The following is a 19556-nucleotide window of genomic DNA, read 5'->3' as shown; positions in this document are numbered from 1 at the left end:
GTATTCATATTTACAGAGGGGAACACAGCCCATGTATTAAGCGCCGTTTTAGATGTCCTTGTGTTAAACGTTTTTTAAAAAGTATACGTTTCGAACGTAGTTAGTTTTGTTTTGTTCAATAAAAATTTTCGAGTGTAACGGTGTTGTCGAAAAAATTTAACTCGCGGTGAGCAGAAAGATACGGACTGTCGTTGTGTTTAGCGTTTTTAAAAAGTGTCCGTTTTGAACGTGGTTAGTTTCGTTTTGTTCATAAAATTGTTTCAAGTCTGTCGCTGGCATCGAAAAAATTTAACTCGTGGCGAGCGGGAAGATACGGGTTGTCGTTGTGCTTAGTGTTTTTTCAAAAATTGTCTGTTTCGCGTATAGTTAGCCCGTTGGGTCCGTAAGATTTTTCCGAATTGAACGGTGGTCTCGGAAAACTTTAACTCGCACCGAGCGAGAAGATAGGGCCCGTTATAAATCCAGGTGGAATTACTTTATTTTATTTTAATAAAATTATATATTTACACTTTTAACCCCTGAAAAAGTGTAAACTTGATAGGTCGTTGTGTAAATGTAGCCGAAGTTGATGGACCGGTTGTAATGTGAACACAAACTCAAAACTACAATACAATATAATTGAAACTACACATTTTCCCATCACATTTAGTATATATTTACACTTTTAACCCCTGAAAAAGTGTAAACTTGATGGGTCATTTTGTAAATGTAGCCGAAGTTGAGGGACCGGTTGTAATGTGAACACAAACTCAAAACTACAATCCAATATAATTGAAACTACACATTTTTCCATCACATTTAGTGTGTAAGTGTTAAATTTAGTATATATTTACAATTTTAACCCCTGAAAAAGTGTAAACTTGATGGGTCGTTGTGTAAATGTAGCCGAAGTTGAGGGACCGGTTGTAATGTAAACACAAACTCAAAACTACAATCCAATATAATTGAAACTACACATTTTCCCATCACATTTAGTATGTAAGTATTAGTATTAATATTAATATTAATATTAATATTAATATTAAATTAATATTAATATTAATTAATTAATATTATTTAATATTAATAAATTAATATTAATATTAATATCTCCTCTATATATTAAAACACAGTGCTTATTATTTAAGATTAAAAAAGAGATTCTTTCAAAATTCAATCTCAACCGTAGAATAGGAATGTATCAAAGAAATCTGATAGTTCACATTTATCTATATTAAGATTTGTCTCTCATAATAAGGTTAGAAGGTATTTACCAATATACCCTTAATAATATAATATTACTAGATCAGAATAGTGTCTCACGAGAAGTTTTTTTTTTTTTTTTTTTCTTCAAGTTACTTTAACCTTTTTTATTTATTTAAGTTACTCGTACAAAATTGGGAAAAAAACCACCCTATGAGATTCATAGTTCTTTTTTCAGTTTCTCAAAACCCACGCATCCTCTTTCCTCTTTTCCATCTCAGGCGATATAATGCATATGGAACCCAATTTTATACATCGTTTGAAATCAACCAATCGCATATTTGATTTTTATTCGTAATCGTAAGTTTTATCTGTATATCTTTCTTTTCTGATTTTGTTGTGTAATAATCGAATTCAGCACACAGTTATATCATCTTTTCAATCTATATCTCAAATTTAGGATTACAACTCATCTGTTCCTCATCGCTTATATCGGTATGATGAAGGCAATGATTAATTACATGATGAAATCCCTTCAATCCAACATTTGGTATATCTGAACGCATGAAGATTTAGGTATTTACTCTTAATTTCGTATTTTGAAAACTTACGATTCCTGTTGTAAATGCAGAAATCCGATTCAAAGAAACAAAAAGCCCTAAAACTATTGTAAAATTTAGGTATTTACTCTTAATTTATTGTTCTGTAAATCTACTATTAATGTTTTTCATAAATAAATAAGAAAAACATTTACATGTCGGATAACCTTGAAATCATATAAAATCGATCATGTTAAAGTTAGATTAAATTAGTCTTTTTTATAAAATGTTGGATTAATGTTATGGGGTTTTCTTTCTAAAAACATCAATTGGGTTTTATATGTAACAGGGAGTGATGTCCGTTGGATGCATTTTCTGAATGGCTGTGTTATGAAGGCTTCAACGACACCATATCACTATAAGATCTTTAGTCTTCGAAAGGTACACAGTGATATTTATATTTAATGAACTCAAAAATGAAAGTAATTATCAAACAGATAAATAATTATTAAAATGAGAATAAAATACTTAATTTCAGAATGGATGTGTTATGAACTAAGGATGAGATCAGTACCGGAACCGTACCGTACCAAAACCGTATATACTGATACCGAAAAATTCAAAATTTTGGAACCAAATACCAAAAGTGATTACAGAAATCAGTACGGGTTTCGGTAACGGGTTTTTCGGTAATTTACCTTTTGGTACCGAAAGTATTTCGTGCTTTGGACTTGATTACTATAATCCATGAGTGAAATGAGTGTGTTTGTTTTTAGACTGTATTTGGTAGATTGTATTATGGAGTTCTGTGTGATGACTAATCTAATCTAATATTTAACAATTTGTAATTCATGATCATATACTATGCACTGATCGTCCAGTCTAATGAATTCTGTATGTTATATGTTATACTCTGACCATATTACAAAATTGAATGGAGGTGTTTTAATCAAACTAGCAACCATTTTTTTTTCTCGAACAGCAACCATTTTGGTTTATAAAATTAGTAAAAGTTGTCTAAGTTTTTTGATCCCACGGGGTTGATGCATTTTCAGGTCTTCAATTGTTTTAATCTCTGATTTCCTATTATAGATTGTGACTTGAACCAACTGGAGTGGATAACGTCTATCTGCATTCAAAGATAGTTCAAGAGAAAACAACACCTAAATGATACTGAATTTTTATTACTATCATATTTGAGGACATTAAAACCCTTATTGACTGGTATGTGAGGTGTTAAATAGTCATATATCTTGTATTACAATGTATATACAGAAACAATTTGTTACTTGTATATTGTTTATTGTAATGTAATATCAAGGGCTATAATTTCAACTCATTTTTCTGAAAAGCTTAATTTTATAGACTGCTTTATGTAGTATATAATATGATGTATACTGTATTATCTATCCATCTAATAGGTCTCTATATATTATATATAAATATAAATATAAATGTTATATGTTATAAGCTACTTAATGCCATTGTGCATCTGCTGCACATTAGAGAGGGTAAGTTAGTCCCTTCAATTATTTAATGATTTTATTTGAGTTATATTTCATATCCGAGGAGTCAAATAGTGAACTGAAAAAAGTCAACGGGGTCAGATTAGTTCTTCTAAGTGCACAACACCTCACTGATCACAAGAGTTTATGCATTTTATTAGAATAAAAAAAACTTGGACCTCACAAAATCAGGTGTGCATTATGAATCTCTCTTTTCAGTTTTCAGCATGCTCAGATTGTATATCTAAAAAAATGTGTTGTGCTCATACAGGTTCTTGCCCAGATTATATCTTCTTTTTTCTTGATATTACATATAAAATTGTAAACTTACCCGTGCAATGAATTCACATCGTAATTCAATTAAATTTTTTCGAGTAAAAAACTTCACTTTGTTAATCACGCGAATGCGCGGGTATTAAATAGTTAATAATATTAAATTTAATAATAATAATTCTAAAAATAATTCACGTTCTATTTATGTTGTTTCTAAATGTCATATACCGTAATACAAATATACCTAAGAAAATATATATTTAATGTGCATCTCGTATTAGATCATCTAACTCATTTGCTGTGTTATGATATACATAATGTAATCATGACAAGTAATGCTATGTATAGTGTGCAATTAGCCTAAAACCTTTGCTTTATTGATAATAGATCCAGGCTTTAAATAGCAGATTACAAATAAACAGAAAACAAGAGATAAACAACCCACTCACCACATAAATCTGATCATGGCAACAAACTACTAACGGCTACTATGAACCATAAGAATCAGTCTTATTTCTTGACTAAAGATTAGGGGTTGTTTAACAACAGCATCATATTTTCTTCTTCAACACCAGATAGGCCTTCAACACTTACATAGTCTCGAGACCAACTAGAAGGGTGTCTTGATCGTTTATCATGTCCCTCCCTTGATGTTGCATTCTCAGCTTGGCCAATGGGTTCCACAATTGCAGGTTGCTCACTTGACGTTGCATCACCAGATTCACTGCTATCATCTTCATGGTTATGTATTAAATAATCTTTGCCTCATTCAAGTTCCATATTCTGTAATGAACTATAGCTGTCATCCCAATTCAATTAAATGTTTAATGGTTTAAGAAGATATGAGCTACTACTTGACAAACGAATGCAATTGATATTTAGAATAATTTACAAATGAGAAATGAGATGAACACCACAACTACTTGACACATTTACATAATCATGAAGACACAACAACTTCAAACTCGGGAACCTTTAAACCAAAAGAGCTAAAAGCAGTTTCTACCTGTGACTTGAGTTTTCCCCGTTAAATTGAATTCGACCACATTTGTCATCTTTACATCTGCAGCATTTTGGCGAATGCTCATCGCCAAAAAATGGTCATCTGACATAATCAATGTGCCAAAAACGATTTTCGTGTAACTGAGTTTCAAATCATCAATGGTATATATTTTTATAATATATAAAAATAATACTATATCTTGCAAAGACCTTAGCTAATATTTAGGTATTTATCAAAGAAAAAAATGAAGAATCAATGCAATCGTATGAAGCAGAATAGCTACGACAATATTGATGATTCGTGATGACCTGCTCCGACTCAATTCTCAAACATTTCGGAATCCACATTTCAGTTATCAAGACATTTACATCATTTGAGCTGGAAAATGGAAACGAAATTGACATTTAGGAAATGATCTTTTACAGCTTGAATAGAAAGAAGAAGAAAGACCATGCTTACAATCATAATCAGTCCATCAAATTCATTTCTTTGATTAATCAATACACAAATCTTAAATCTTTAAGAGCAAGATCTGCAGCGAAAATATACAAGTCCAAAACCAAACAGTTGTATATTGGCATAAAAATTTGTTATGTTCACAAGTATTACAACATTTTCCTAGAAGAGGCATGATTTGTAGTCGTGAAGTATATCGAAAAGGGTCCTTATAAAGAATTAACCCGATGACTACGATTATCGTCTATACCAGTAAAACAGAATGATCTAAATCACTGAATAAAGCAATATAGGTGGTTGAATGTCATTAGAAACACGCTTCGAACAACTTGACCCGTTTAACCCATAGTTGCTTGTGATTAGGTTATAGCCTGTTGCTATTAAGTTTTTTTTTTTGGAACGACAAAATTGCATTACACAACGAAGCAACGGCTCTCTAACAAGGAGCTAGAAGAGAATTACTGTAAGGATCGTATAGCCCAAACACAATGTCCTGCAATATAAGCCCAAGAGTCCATCCTTTTCTAAAACCAATTGATTTTAGAAAAGGATGGACTCTTGGGCTTATATTGCAGGACATTGTGTTTGGGTTATGCGATCTTACAAGTGGTATCAGAGCTAGGCTATAGCCCCGATGTGGTGGACGGCGCAGTAGGGCGCACCCCTGAGCACACGCAGCGACGTGGCGCACCCCTCGGTCTTGAGCAGCGATGAGTGGACCCAGCTCTCGTTCGAGGGGGACCCTGGCACGATGAGTTGATCCTGGAAGCCTTGTATCGAAATCTCTCTGCCCTCCCACCAGGTTGAGAGTTCCGAGTTGGCGGCGGTAAAGGTTGGATCCGCACTATCGTTGGAGGGGAGGCCCAGATGGACTTGGGTTTGAGGGGAGGTTTGTTGGAGGTGCAAACCAAAGTCCCACATCGGTCATGGGACAAAACAAATGTATGTATATAAGTCCAAGGGGAAGTCCCTCTATCACCAATTGGTTTTAGAAAAGGATGGACTCTTGGGCTTATATTGCAGGACATTGTGTTTGGGCTATGCGATCTAACAATTACAAAGGGCATACAAGCCATGCGTTCCAATTTACATCAAGTTTATCCCTAAATTGAAGCCAAACAAATGAAAAATACTTAATCAAATCAATAATATTACATTTACTCACCGATTTGTCATTAAATAGAGAACAATTCCTAAGCCGCCAAATCGACCAATGTGTCACTGCAGCTATCGAAAATAATCGGTCCCTCGAGCTTGCAGAAACAACACTAGATTCCATCCAACTTAACACCTCCTGCCATGATGTAAACAGTTGAACCGGCCTGTCTAACCAAATAAAAATAGCACGCCATATATCTTGAGCAATAATGCAAGAATAAAAGATATGTGATGACCTTTCAACATTATTGTTACTGTTACACGAGACACAAGTTATCGACTGAATCTCCAAACCTCGCCTCGATAAATTAAGTTAATGTGGTAGCCTGTCCAAGATGTGACGCCATAAAAGAATGTTAATCTTTCCGGGTAAAAACATTTTCCAAATTGTTGGTGGAGAACTAATAGGCAGTAAGTTACGATCAATGAACTTTCTAGCCGATGCAACCGAAAACGTCAACCATCAAAAGTCCATCTCCAGTAATCCGGTTGGTTGTAGAGGATGACATCCGTTAGAGCCGACTGTAAATCAGCTAGGGCCAATCGATTCCCGCTACCAATGTCTTTACGTGTCCAATCCCATGTCCAAGATCCATTTAAGAGGTCAGAATTAATCAGCGGCGATCCGACGATTTTTGGAGAAATAGACTTTCTTTAAATGGGTTGAATTAGCCACTTAAGTAATATAGTACTAAAACGGGTTGAATTAGCCACTTAAGTAAAATAGTACTTACACATATCAGTCTGCGGCTTCTAGTGGATTATTCCAAGCATGGTACATACTTCAACATATATAAAAAATGTCCAAGACATATTAACAAGATAAGTAGATAACTCAATAAGAAGCAATATAGTGCAAACAATGTTGTGTATTGATTACTGTCATCCAAATATTTTCTCTTTGGGCATGCAACACAAGACATACTATTCCATACTAAAGCATTTTTAGAGTTGTTACAATTAATTTGGGTATTAAACACAATCATAGAATTAATTTATTACCGTGCTGCATATGTAGTTTTAGAGTTAGTAGGGATGTGGTCAGGGTGAATGGGAGTTTGCTGACGCCGCCTAGACCAAACCTTGCTAATACAATATGTGAGCATAGCATCGTAACGGTTGACAACTACAAAAATCTGTATAAACTTAAAGGGAAGACATTAGCTAAAGGTAGAGTGCCCCTAAGGTGGGCATTTTTTAATTTCACCTCAGAGCGAATAAATGATTGCGGACAGCGAGATGACGGCATGTTCCTCCAAAAATTAATGAAACGATGCCAAAGTTAAGGTTTATAGATTAACCAACCTCTGCTAGTGATGAAGAAATATATGGATGAGTTCGATAATATGGATAGCATCTATAGGCTTTTTTACGAGTTTTGGAAGATTGTGAAAAGAAATCTAATAGTGGTAAACTTTGAATGATTTTTTGGGTGATAGATACAAGATACAACGTCTACAAGCATCTCAAATGGATTACCGAGACCAAATTTGGTTTGGTAACCCAATTTTGCTTGGCTAAAAATACTATTAAAGCGAATGAAGAATTTGTTACTAATTTGGCTTTGAAAATCAACGTGAAACTAGAAGGAAGCATTGTGGAACTCATTGATGGATATCCTAAGTTTATGAGTGAAGATAGATTCATGTTTATAGGAGCCGATGTTAATCATTCGGTGAAGGAAACGAGTCATCCCCATCGATAGCAGCGCTTGTGGCCTTAATCAATTGGCTTCTGCAAATAAATATGTTGCATGTTGCCCTCTCAAAGCTATTAGCAATAACACATTTCTAAATTTGAAGATCTATGTTTAGACCTTGTAGACACGTATGCTAAAGTGAATGGAAGGTTGAGACCTCGACACAATCGTTTTTCGTGATGGAGTGGGCGACTCGCAGTTCAATACGATCATGAATTATGAGTATAAATATATGAAATATGTTTTTGAAGAAAATAAGTACAAGGCCGCATGTAAGTATTGTTGTTCCTCAAAAACATCACAAGACATGTTTATTTAAAACTGATGGGGAGGGACGTGTTGCAGATACTACAATAGTTCGTCCCAATTTAAATGACATTTACCTTTGTAGTCACTCGAGACAAATGGGAACGAGTAAACTCACACATTACACTTGTCTTTGGAATTAGCATCTCAATATGTTGCGGGAAAGACTCATATTGTCATTTATGCTATATGGTTGCAAGATGCACACCTTTCGTATCCTTGGTTCCCCCCATATACTGCGCAGACCTTGCAACTTATAGGGGCATAATGTATCGGAGTCATACATGGATCTTCAACCTCCGGGTTCTGTAAAAAAAAGCATTCAACCAATCCTTCTATGATCTTCACCAAGATTTGAAGGATGTGATGTTTATTATTTGAGATTATTTATGGAAAGACACTTAAAATCACATTAGATTCCGGTCGATGAAATTGAAAATGGTTTTTTATATTATATAAAGTTTTGTTTAATGCTGGATAGTTCTCTCTAAACCATATTCTTATTAAAAAAAAGAAGAGAAAAGTCTTATTAAAATCTGACCAGCATCGAGCAAAACTATATATAATATAAAAAAAAACCATTTTCAATTCACCGACCACGATCTAATGTAAGTTTAAGAGTCTTCCCATAAACGATCTCAAATAAAGAACACCACATCCTTTAGATCTTGGTGAAGATCATAGAAGTATTGGTCGAATGCTGTTTTAACAACCTGAAGGTTGAAGATCAATCAACGACTTGATATATCCGGCCCCTATAAGTTGCAAGGTTTGCGTAGTATATAGGCGGCACTAAGGATACGGATGTCGTGCATCCTGCAACCGTATAACATAAATGACATACGAGTCTTTCCCACTGCATATTGAGAGGTTCATTCCAAAGACAAGTGTAATGTGTGGGTCTACTCATTCCCTTTATCCCGAGTGACTACAAAGGTAGAAGCAATTTAAACCAGAACGAACTATTGTAATATCTACAAAAGTTCTCCCTGGCACATTTCCCTCCCCCCTCAATCCATGTGGCTTGTATTTATTTTTGTCAAAAACGTATTTCATAATTTTATTCATAATCCATAATCGTATTAAACTGCGAGTCGCTCACTCCATCATGAAAAACGAATATGTGTTGAGGTATGACACCCCCCCCCCCAAATTAACTTTAGCATACATGTCTACAAGGTCTAAACATAGATCTCCAAAATTAAATTGTGTTCTTGCCGGTGGGTTTGGGGAGACAAACGTGCAACATATCTATGTTTACAAGGTCTAAACATACATCTCCAAAATCCGAAATATGTTCTTGCCAGTGACTTTGGGGGATAAACGTGCAACAAATCTATTCGCAGAAGGCTAGCTGACTGAGCCCACGACTGTTACTATCGACGCGGATGACTTGTTTCTTTCATCCGAATTATTAACATCGTCTCCAATGAACGTGAATCTATCTTCACTCATAAACTTAGCATATCCATCGATGAGCTCCACATTGCGCCCTCCTAGTTTCGCGTTGGACTTCAAATCCAAATTAGTAAGAAATTCTTCTCACTTTAATAGCATTTTTAGACAAACAAAATTGGGTTACCAAACCAAATTTTGTTCTGATAATCCATTTATGATACTCTTAGATTTTGTGTCTCGTATCCATCACCTAAAAATTATTTAAAACTTACCACCTTTAAATTTCTTTTCACAATCTTCTAAAAACAGTTGAAGAAGCCTATATATGCTATTCGTGTTATCGAACCCATCCGTGTTCTTCTTCATCACCTGCAGAGGTTGATTGATCTGTAAATACAAGTGGATCATATTGTTCCCTTTAGAGTCAGTTTATCCATGATTTCATTGGCAAGTGCAGCCTGCAGGGGTTCCTTTATCAAAGTGGAGAGTAGAGTGTGTGTTTCTCCATCTTTTCAAAAACAAATGATCAAATATCAAAATTGTTAGATCTCAAATCCTCACAATTTGGAGATTTTGAAACTTTGATAGCTAAATGACATGCAAAATACCTACATTCATATTTCATCTTTATTAGAATATCAAAAACCATAAATTAGAAGTACCAAGTATTGATATTTCCTTGTAACTATGACAACAGGTAACAGTATAGGGAACCCTACACAATATTCAATTGTGCATTACAGATGACGAATATCACAAATTCAACGGAAAATCAATAAGATCTGGCATTCTGAAATATGATCAAGTGTAAAAAGCCTAACAACGTAACAAATCAAACAGATTCATTAATGTACAAACTGACAATATAAACCTAACTTAATTTCAAAACAATCTTTAATTACATCACAAAGATACATAAATTTAAGAAAATTTTAATATGTGAATATACATATATGCATAGGTATAATGAGAATTAGAGAGATTCTGGAATCAACTAAATTGTATATAAACTAGGGTTTGAACGAACACACGAAAACAAGGATGGATGGATCTAGAGTAGTGATAGAAGTGTTCAAAACCGGATATCTAAAAATTCGAATATCCGAATTTCTGATATCTGAAAATTCGCATATCCCGAATTTCGGATATCCGAAAATTTGGAAGTGATTTTGGTCTTCCAAAATACAAATCCGAAACTTTGGATACCCAAATTTAATATATCTGATTTTTCGGATTCGGATATTGGATTATCCGTATATCCGAACTGTAGATAAAATTATAGCATACAAATGAGCGTTCACTTCTTCTATCTTCTGTCATTTCATGTCAAGTACCACTTTTTTTACAAAACAAAGAGTTGTAACTACATACACATGTTAAGTAAATAAAGTAAAATTAGAGCAAGCTTTTCACAACATTAAACCAAAGACGTGAATCGGAAAGTACTTGACTTGTTAAATGTAATCTTACGCCTTACAGTGCCCTCTCTTTTTGTTTCAGATGACTACAAAACTTTTTTCACCAATATTTAAAATTTGTTGTGTGCGTTTACATTATGATTCGTAAACCTCCAGATTCGATTGTTTTCTAAGTACTATACAAAATTAACACACAGCTTTAGTTGTATGCTCAATTAAAGTTAGATATAATTTTACATGCTAACATATTGGGGAAGTTGAACCATAAAATTAAAAAGAAAATATTGTTACCATGATGAAAGAAATCGAAGATGGAAACTGAAAATGAGATGATTAGATGAAGAGATGAAGATGCAGTGAGGATTAAAGATAGAATCGCCGGCAAGAGAATAAATTATTTAGATCTAGGGTTTTCTATTTTTCTACTTACCACCTCTTTTGTTTTAACTTTTACCTTTTACACCCTCCCCACTTTTTATTCAGCTACACCTAATTTACTATTATACTCTTAATTATATTTAAAATAATAATACTAGTAAAATTACCCGTAAAATTACGGTTTTGTTTAAACGAAACAGTTTAATGATATGTTTTAGGTATTAAGTGAACGTAAATGTTAAAGTCATTTAGTTTAATGACCCATTGAACCACAGAGTCCGACTAAGAAACTCGTCAGCTAAACATTTCATCAAACACCTAAAATGCATATTAAACAATCCAAATCCAATCATAAGAGATAATATTAGTTGTCATTTTATTTTAAAAGTATAAATTAATACATTTAAAATTGGTTTCCTTGTGCCTAGCTTTTATACCTTCTCGTACTCAATTTGAAATAATTAATTAAAATGATTCAAAATTATTTAACTTTAATAATTAAAATAATTATTAATAAGATTTAATAATAATAATAATAATAATAATAATTAATTAATTAATAAGATTTAATTTTAATTCAAAATTATTTAGATTAATGACATCACCCACCATGCTTATATTTTAATCTTTTGTTTTTTAATTTTTTTTAACAAAAGAATTAGCCTAATAATGACATCATTATTATAGAATTTTAATAGAAACTATAGACTAGTTCAAATTCCTAGATTAATTTAAAAGAATTAGCCAAAAGTGTAGATGGATCAAAAAGTGGTGTGTGAGAATCATCTCCCATTTCACTCTGTATAAATTATAAAATAAATTTATTTAAATAAATAAATTATTATAATATTATAATATAATATAAATAATTATAAATTATAAATTATTAATATTAATATATATTTTTGAATATTCGAATATGCAAAAATTTTAAAGTCATATCCGACACCCGAATCCGATAAATCGGATATCCGAAGATCCAAATATCTGTAACGACCCTGAAATTTCCAACATTTATTTATTAATAATTACTATTATTAATACGTGTGATTAAACGAATGTACGTTATTACATTTACATGTTGCCATGATTGCCCGAACTTGACTTTAATTGCCCGAAACGTCTTTGTGACACCCGGAACTTGCACGAATAATATTTTCAAGTATTATTTACATTCATGATTAGTTTTATTAATCATTTTAATTAACTAAGGTTGTTGGTTAATTACTTGGGCTTTAAATGGATTAAATTGTTAATTATTGAAACTTGGGCTTGTTTTAAGTTAATAGACTTATGACTTTGGGCTTACAAGCTCACCCTACCCATTTAAATGGATTAACTAGTCCACTTAGACTTGTAAGTATTAGTTTCATGTTTAACTAGTTAGTTTGAAAGACTAGGAATCTAGTTGCATGTAATCCCCATGTAATCACCCATTTTAACCACACTTTTGAAGCTTTACTTGCAAGTGACCAAAGAACAAAGCCATCCTCCCTCCCCCACTAAGCAAACCGTCGGTTTCCCTCAAGCATATGGGGAGTTTTGTTTCACTTTTCATTCACTTCTTCATTTTGTAATCTCTCATTCAAAACACACACTTACTAGTTTCCAATTTTCTCTCCTTTCTCTCTAACTTTTGTAAGTAACTTGAAGCATTCTTCTCTCCTTTTTCTTAAACAAAACCGAATACCATACACCCTTAATCATCATCATCTTTTGTTATTTGTAGTTTGATTACTTGTTGTTAGTTTGTTACATGTAATTATTAGTTATTCTTTACTAGTTACAAGATCAAACTTTCTAGTTTTGATTCTTCTATTATCTTGTATTTTCAAGAACACAAGAACATAAACTCACTAGTTTATGATTCTACTTCAATTGTTTCAAAAGTTGCAAGTTCCATGTGTTGATTAAAGACATACTTGAAGCTCATGAAGTAAACTCTAAAGTTTACTTTCTAAAGATCAAACTTTGGTTTGAATCTTTAAAGTATGAACAACCATGAACCTTTTCATGTTTATTTAAGTTTACTTCTTCAATTTATGCACTTTAATTTCATGTAGTTAGTTTATATGGTCAAGTACTACAAGTTAGTCTTGATCTCATATCTCTTGAACAAATTAAGTTAACTTTGAAAGTTCAAGAACACACAAATAAGTTTTCTTTAAATATAACTTTGGATCTAGACTTTTGAGTATTGGATCTTCAAGATCAAACTAAGAACTATGTTCTACTACTTATGATCTTGATTAGTTAGTTTACTTTCAAGTTTGTAACTTGTTATTAGCTTTAAAGTCCATGTATGTGTTAGATCTAAGACCTTGATGCAGCTTTGGTTCATCAAACTTCATACAACTCTTAAGTGAGTTGTGCTTCATGTCTTAGACTTGCACATGGGTTATGATGGTCAAGACTTGGTTAAGATGATGTAGATACATCAATGAGTTGTACACTTGAAGCTATATGCATCAAGGATGAGAACCATGATGAACATCAAGCACCAAGACCACCGGAACCCTTTTAAACTCACTGTTCTGTCCAAAAGCTACTGATCTGATGTTTCTGTAACAGACCAGTAGAACTGGGCTGTTCTAACCTTGATTTTTAGATAGAAATTTTCGAGTAGATAACTTTTCATATAGGACTCGTCTTAATCCGAGTTACGGTTTAGGATTTATGGCCCTCCGATCGTCACTATGTCCTTTAACGTTGTGCAGAAATTTCTGACCTACTCGCACTTAGACCGTCGCCACGGTCAAACCAAGACAAGTTTGCTTCTGTAAATTTTACCACACTTAAGGGACTCATATACGGAGCCATGGCCACTGGTCTCACCTTAATTCAGTAAGGGTAGAGGCCGTGGTGACTGACTGAAGTCAGACTTTGTTTTAAACTACTTTCATAAACGAAACCTACTTTACGCCTTTTGTTTAATGATGAATGATGATGACCCTTAAGACCTTAATTACATACTTTTAAACCTATTAAGACGATTTACTGACTTAGTACTATTTGACTTAGGTTGAGGACTTCAGACCGTTTACTTGCACACCTTTCCCGACTACTACTTTACCGCTACATATCATTGTGAGTTATAGCATTCCCTTTTTACTTTAACTTATTTTGGGAACTGAGAATACATGCGGATTTTATGTTTTACATACTAGGCACGAGTACTTAAACTTATATATGTGTGGGTTATATAACGGCAGAAACATTCCCTTTAGCTCGGTAACGTTTAGTCATTGGTTTTTGAACCGGTGAACGCGAATCTTAGATATGGATCCATAGGGTTTGACATCCCCACTCGGGCTAGTAGCGCTAGCATTTAACGAGTGTTTAATACTTCGTATACATACGCACTTGCCAAGTGTACTTTCAGGGGGTATAAACGTTAAGTTAGTTACCAAGTGCCCACGGTTAACATATACTTTATCATACTGTTTTGAAACGCTCTTTGTAGCACTGAAATCTCGTGACCTACCTTACATACTGTTATACTTAAACTATAGCTCACCAACCTTTGTGTTGACGTTTTTAAGCATGTTTTTCTCAGGTGCTTGAGGTTAGCTTCCGCTGTGTACTAGTCGTGCTGTAGACACCCGCTGCTTAGAGTTGTCATCGCATGAACTACTTTATTTTGCATTCAAACATTCGTACTTTTGAACTATGACTTGTAACGACCATTGTGGTCACATACACTTATTATTTGCTTCTACTTAGTAAAGCATGCTTTTGAAATGAAAAACATTTGATGTCGGTTGTGACATCACCTTTTTATCGTGAATGCAACTTCTTTAATTACAGCATATAGTACTTAACCTTGTAATGATCCTGTTGTTGATGATTCATACACGATGGTTTTGTACGGGGCATCACATTTGGTATCAGAGCCTTGGTTGTAGGGAATTAGGTTGCATTAGTGAGTCTAAGACCGACCCGAGTAGGATTCACTAATAGGACTAATCTACAACTTGCTAGTTTACGTGTTTCTGCTGAACTTACTGCATGCTGATGCTTACTTTTACTGCTATATGCCGTATGCTACTACATGATTTCACTACTGCATGATATTACTTGCTTTCGATTGCATGCTACTTTTGTACGATTCGTTATTATTGCCATGCTACTTATTGTTATACATGATTTAAACTGTTGGCCTAATACGTGCTTGCTTATGACTTACTGACATGGAAAATTTATTTTTCCTTGTTCAGATGTCGGATGTACCACCTGCTAGCATTTTGGGCAGTTCAGACTCAGACTCCACCACACCACCTGCTTCTACTGCCGATACACCGGCCCCGACACCCACTAGTGATCCCGGCGCTTCTACTTCCGGAGCTGGTACTAGTGCACCTGCCCCAGTGTCTACTCCCGGACCCTCGAGGTCACAGCCCCGCATTGGTGGTATTGAGATCCCCGCGGATTTCGGGGAAGGGCCGTTTCGTAACCACATGCGCACGCCTTGCCGACGCACTCCCGACGGACGTTTAGTCGTGATTCCGCCAGGCAGACACAGACAGATGTTGGCCGCCTTCGGACTCTTCGGATTACCAGCTCAGCCACCAGTGTCACCACCACACGATTCGGATGACTCATCATCCGCCGATTCTTCATCATCAGACGACTCCAGCGATGATGAGGATCCTGCTGATAGACCTATTCAGGCACCCTCCACCCCGCCGAAGAAGCGGTACCATTTCGACGGCACCGTCATTCCAGGGGTGAATGGAGGTCGTGCTTTTACTGACGCATTTGGCCATCGTCGTAGGGTTACTGCTCGTAAACGAGTTGTGCCATACCCTGCCGACCCACAGATACGTAAGGTTCCCCGTTACGTATTGACTATTCCTGGAACCGTACCACCTAGATTTAGATACGGACCACTTACATCTAGGGACGTACCGTCTACATCCGGAGCCGGACCATCTACATCAGCACCACCGGCACCACCCGCACCACCCGCCCCACCTGCACCTCCTGCCCCACCAGCTCCCTCTAACGAGGAACTGATGAGGGAGATTGAGACTCTCCGAGCTCGAGTCACTGAGCTCGAGGAGCAGTTCACCCGCCTTCACCGTAGGACCTTGTATTTAGATTTCATGATGTAATCTAGTTGTAGATTCTTGTATTATTTATGTATTGTACGAACTTATTCAGATGTATGAAACTTATTATTATTAATGAATGGAACTTTGCGTTATTTAATTCTTGCACGATATTCTATTTACATTGATGTACGATGATTCTGTGGTATTTGTACCTAGATGCGTTATTTAATAACATGAGATGTATTGATTCCATGTTGGTTGCTATATACTGTATTATTACTACTTGCATACTGGATTTTGACTTGAGTCAAAATTTTTGTTTAGAATACCATGGCTAACGGAAGATCCACACCTACCACCGCCCAGATTGAGGACATGATCAACGAACGGGTCGCTGCAGCCCTAGCAGAAAGAAATCTCGAAGCTCCACCACCACCACCACCGGTTATTCCACCCGTTCGAAATGGGTGTACATACAAGGAATTCCAGAGCTGCAAACCGCATAACTTCAGCGGCACCGAGGGACCAGTTGGTCTCACCAGATGGTTCGAGAAACTTGAATCAGTATTCCGGGTTAGCAACTGTTCGGAGGATAATAAAACCAAGTTTGCTTCTTGCACGCTTTCTGATGGCACGCTTACATGGTGGAATACCATGGCCCAAGCGCAAGGAATCGATGAGGCGTATGATACGCCTTGGGAAGAGTTTAAGTGTGCTATGATTGAGGAATACTGTCCAAGGACCGAAATACAAAAGATGGAGATCGAATTTATGCAGTTGAAAGCCGTGGGAAACGATCTTAACAATTACAATCGTAGGTTTTTGGAGTTAGCATTAATGTGTCCGACCATGGTCACCCCCGAATTCAAGCGCATGGAGAAATACTTCTCGGGACTCCCTAAGTCCATCAAAGGAAATGTCACCTCATTCAAACCACCGAATGGTCCCGAAGCAATGCGCATGGCGCATACTCTCCTGAATCAAATCATCCTTGACGAGCAGGAGAAGGCTAAGTTTGAAGCCGGTAATAGTGAAAAGAGGAAATGGGACAACAACCATAACAATCACAACAACCACAACAACCACAACAATAACAACAACAACAACAACAACAACAACAACAACAACAACAATAACAACAACAACAACAACAGGGGGGAGAAACTACGATCAAACCCCCGCCAAGAGGCACAACAACGGTGGAAACCCTAATCCCAACAACAACACCAACACCAACCCGAACTACAAAGGAACCTTACCACAATGCAAGCGGTGCTACAAGCACCATACTGGATATTGCAATGTTGTCTGTGAGAAGTGCCAACGGGCTGGGCATATCGGAAAGGACTGCAAGGTCACCACTTTGAATGGGAAACCGAACACCAATGGACCGAAGAAATGCTATGAATGTGGGCAGACGGGCCATTTCAGAAACGCGTGCCCAAACAAGCGAAAAGACGGAGGACCACCCCGAGGTAGAGCCTTCAATGTTAATGCAAGGGATGCACGCGATAACCCCGACTTGGTGACAGGTATATTCACAATCAACAATCTTTTAGCTTCTGTCTTGTTTGATACTGGTGCGGATAGAAGTTATGTATGTAGACATTTTTGCGATAAGATTAATTGGTCATTAGTCCCGTTAAAAGAAAGTATGTTTGTCGAGGTCGCAAATGGAAAACTTGAAAAGGTTGACCATATTAGTCGTGGAGCTATTATCAACATAGCTGGTGCAGATTTCGAAATTGATTTGATACCTATCAAACTGGGAAGTTTTGACGTGATCGTCGGTATGGATTGGTTGAGCAAGATAAAGGCCGATATTATCTGTGGAGATAAAGCACTTCGCATACCACAAGGAGATGGCGAACCACTGGTTATCTATGGAGAGAGATGTACCTCGAAGATGAACCTCATTAGTTGCGTAAAAGCGCAAAAGATTATGAAGAAGGGACGTTTTGCTGTCCTAGCACATGTGAAAGCGGTAGAAACTGAGGTGAAGAGCGTGAACGACGTTCGAATTGTGAACGAATTTTCCGATGTCTTCCCAGAGGAATTGCCTGGATTGCCGCCGCAGAGAGCTGTAGAGTTTCAGATTGATTTAGTGCCAGGAGCTGCACCTGTAGCTCGCGCACCTTATAGACTCGCACCTTCCGAGATGCAAGAATTACAAAGTCAACTACAAGAGCTGTTAGACCGAGGATTTATTCAACCAAGCTTCTCGCCTTGGGGCACACCTGTGTTGTTTGTGAAGAAGAAGGATGGATCCTTCCGTATGTGTATCGACTACCGTGAACTCAACAAATTGACTATCAAGAATCGGTATCCTCTTTCACGAATTGACGATCTTTTTGATCAACTACAAGGATCGAGGGTTTATTCAAAGATCGATTTGCGATCCGGATATCACCAACTAAGGGTGAAGGAAAGTGACGTGATGAAAACTGCATTCAGGACCCGTTATGGTCATTATGAGTTTCTCGTGATGCCATTCGGTTTGACAAATGCACCTGCCGTGTTCATGGACCTCATGAATCGTGTCTGCAAGCCTTACTTGGACAAGTTTGTTATCGTCTTCATAGATGATATCCTCATCTACTCTAAGAGTGAAGAAGAACATGAGCAACACCTCCGATTAGTGCTTGAACTCTTAAGACAAGAGCAACTTTACGCTAAATTCTCCAAGTGTGAATTTTGGTTGAAGGAAGTACAATTTTTGGGTCATGTTGTAAGTGACCAGGGTATCAAAGTTGATCCCGCCAAGATTGAAGCCATCAGCAAGTGGGAGACCCCCACTACTCCAACGCATATTCTCCAATTCCTAGGCCTCGCTGGTTACTACCGAAGATTCATTGAAGGATTTTCTCTGATTGCGCGTCCTTTGACTGTAGCGACCCGACCAAATCATGTTTGACGGCGCCGACTACTTCGGTCCCGTTGCGTGGTCATAAGTCTTTATTATGACTTTTGACCAAAATATGTCGTATTTATTTTATAAGAAAAAGGATGTTTCAAGTTTACAAATGTAGTTCGAAAGACTAGTTACATTACAAAGTTTAACGTACGAATGAAACCTATGCGACACAATTTAAAGTAGTCAAAAGACGCTCCATCTATGCATGTATACTCGACATCCAAGCAAGTATCAAAAAGAGTGCGGAAGCATGTATCAAGTAGCTTTCAAGGA

At 36.2% G+C, this 19556-nt stretch overlaps 1 long non-coding RNA gene across 2 annotated transcripts; it reads left to right on the top strand.

Moving 5' to 3' along the window:
* Window positions 1-1407: 1407 nt before the first annotated feature.
* On the top strand, window positions 1408-3040 carry LOC139881932 (uncharacterized). 2 transcript variants are annotated; one of them, XR_011771766.1, is made up of 4 exons: window positions 1408-1542; window positions 1643-1758; window positions 2071-2162; window positions 2814-3040. It is a non-coding gene; the product is annotated as an uncharacterized lncRNA (long non-coding RNA). The 2 variants fall into 2 exon arrangements; XR_011771765.1 differs by lacking the exon at window positions 1408-1542 and having other exon boundaries at window positions 1549-1758.
* Window positions 3041-19556: the final 16516 nt, after the last annotated feature.

This window comes from Rutidosis leptorrhynchoides, chromosome 1 (assembly GCF_046630445.1).
Source record: "Rutidosis leptorrhynchoides isolate AG116_Rl617_1_P2 chromosome 1, CSIRO_AGI_Rlap_v1, whole genome shotgun sequence".
NCBI lineage: Eukaryota > Viridiplantae > Streptophyta > Magnoliopsida > Asterales > Asteraceae > Rutidosis > Rutidosis leptorrhynchoides.
The sequence above is the reverse complement of the archived record's forward strand: the minus strand, read 5'-3'. Positions and strand labels throughout refer to the sequence as shown.